Below are 2142 nucleotides of genomic sequence, written 5' to 3'. Positions count from 1 at the left end.
ATTTACGTTTTCAACCCAGTTGTTAACACTAAATTACCTAAATACCATTAGGGCACGACTGAAGAAACTTAAGACAGTTTTTATTAATGAGATATCTATGGTAGGAAGTGGCATGTTTAACTTTTTGAATGCAAGACTGCAACAAATAATGGGAACAAAAGAGCTATTTGGTGGAATTAGTTTAATAACTGTTGGAGATCTTTTCCAGTTAAAACCAGTTTTTGATAAGTGGATCTTTGAAAATTCTGTGATAGGCTACAGTGCTTTAGCAAGTAGCATTGGGACAGAGAATTTCACCCTCTTTGAGCTGACGGAAATAATGAGACAAAAGGATGACAGAGAATTTGCTGAGCTACTCAATCGCTTGAGAGAAGGAAAACATTCTGAAGATGATGTGGCCATTTTAGAACAGAGACTTCTGAAAGTCAGGCATCATGAAGATAACTACCCTATGAACATGACACATTTATTTACTACAAATGCATCAGTAGATGCTCACAACAACACCCTGTATACTATCTCTAAAACTGATAAAGCTCAGATGAAGGCTGTGGACATTGTAATTGGGGATGTTAATGATGATCTTAAACAACAAATGAAAAACAAAATCCCAGACGATCCTACAAAGACAATGGGTTTGTATTCACTTGTGTCTGTGGCAACTATGGCAAAATATGACTTGACAACTAATATTGATGTGACTGATGGACTCACTAATGGTGCAGAGTGTATGATAGAGAACATAGACTACAGAGTAGAAAATTCCACCAGGCCAAGTATTATTTGAGTATCATTTCCACATCCTGAAATAGGCAAAAAGCTGCGCAGAGATTATGCACATTTATACAAGAGAAGCATAAATAAAAACTGGACACCAGTTTTAGAAGTAACAAGACAATTCCGGATTAATAAAAAAAGTCAAGTGCAAGTTCTTCGACGGCAATTTCCACTTAGACCTGCTGCTGCTAAGACTATTCATCGCTGTCAAGGTGACTCATTAGATGAAGCAGTTGCTGACTTTCCAGCATCCACAAGGGAGCATATGCATCATGTTGGTTTAAGCCGAGTAAGAAACAGTTCTGCACTACATGTTCTCAATTTGAATGAAAACAAAATCAAGGTTAGTGAGAAAGTTAAAGATGAAATGAGGAGACTTAGAACAGAAGCAAGTCTTCTGCCATTAGCAGTATAACAGAATGCAGATTCACCTGAAATAAAAACAATCTTAGTTCAAAATGTCAGATCTCTCCACCTCCACATCGATGATGTCCGAAGTGATTACAATATTCAAAAGGCTGATGTCAACATTTTTGTTTCAACAAAACTTTGCTTGTTAGATAAAGATGATGTGTATCAGCTCAGGGGATTTACACTTTACAGAAATGACTTCAATCACTCCAGTATCAGAACTTGTAACAGAACAGCTGTGTACATTAAGAATGATTTGAACTGCACTCACCTACCGTACAGATTCAACATTAATAATGTTGAAATTACCATTATGGTTCTAAGCCAACCAATTCCAAATATTCATGTTATTGGTATCTACCGCTCCAAAACTAAGGTACCAATTTCACAGTTTCTTGATGCTCTTACTCATCTGCAAAACTCGGTGTTAACAGACCCCACAATTCCCACTATACTGATGGGAGATTTCAATGTTAATCTAATGGAGGGGTCTGCAGAACAAAAGGCTCTCAAAAAATATCTGATAACAGACAGAGGATACACACAGTTGATTGAGTAGTACACTACTGACTACCGTACACAGATAGATCACATTTATGCAAATGTACCACAGATTATTCAATCTGCAGGTACCTTGGAGTCATACTACAGTGATCATAAGCCCATCTTAATTTCCTTACTAACTGTTCACAAGTGACTTAAAAGAGAAACGTTATTGAAAGTATGTCCTGAAAAATACATTTGACCTATTTTTTTTAGAGTTTGTTGTTCACAATGATCAATCTTAGTCATAGCTACCATTGTTTGTTTTTGGTTTTTCGTCACATCTTTGATTTTTTCTACCTGTATAAGAACAATTAAATATTCTCTTTATTAAATAAGATTTTCTTCAATTTGGAACCAAGTTTGCATATCAGAAAATGACTTTAAATCTCATTATACATGGGCTGCTGT

The 2142-nt window shown here is 35.9% G+C and overlaps 1 pseudogene; it reads left to right on the top strand.

Annotated features, from left to right (window-relative positions):
• LOC149036418 (uncharacterized) overlaps positions 1–1192 on the top strand; it is a 5571-nt pseudogene extending 4379 nt beyond the window's left edge.
• The last annotated feature ends 950 nt before the right edge of the window (positions 1193–2142 follow it).

This window comes from Pocillopora damicornis, chromosome 12 (assembly GCF_964200805.1).
Source record: "Pocillopora damicornis chromosome 12, jaPocDami1.2, whole genome shotgun sequence".
NCBI classification, from domain to species: Eukaryota; Metazoa; Cnidaria; class Anthozoa; order Scleractinia; family Pocilloporidae; genus Pocillopora; species Pocillopora damicornis.
The sequence above is the reverse complement of the archived record's forward strand: the minus strand, read 5'-3'. Positions and strand labels throughout refer to the sequence as shown.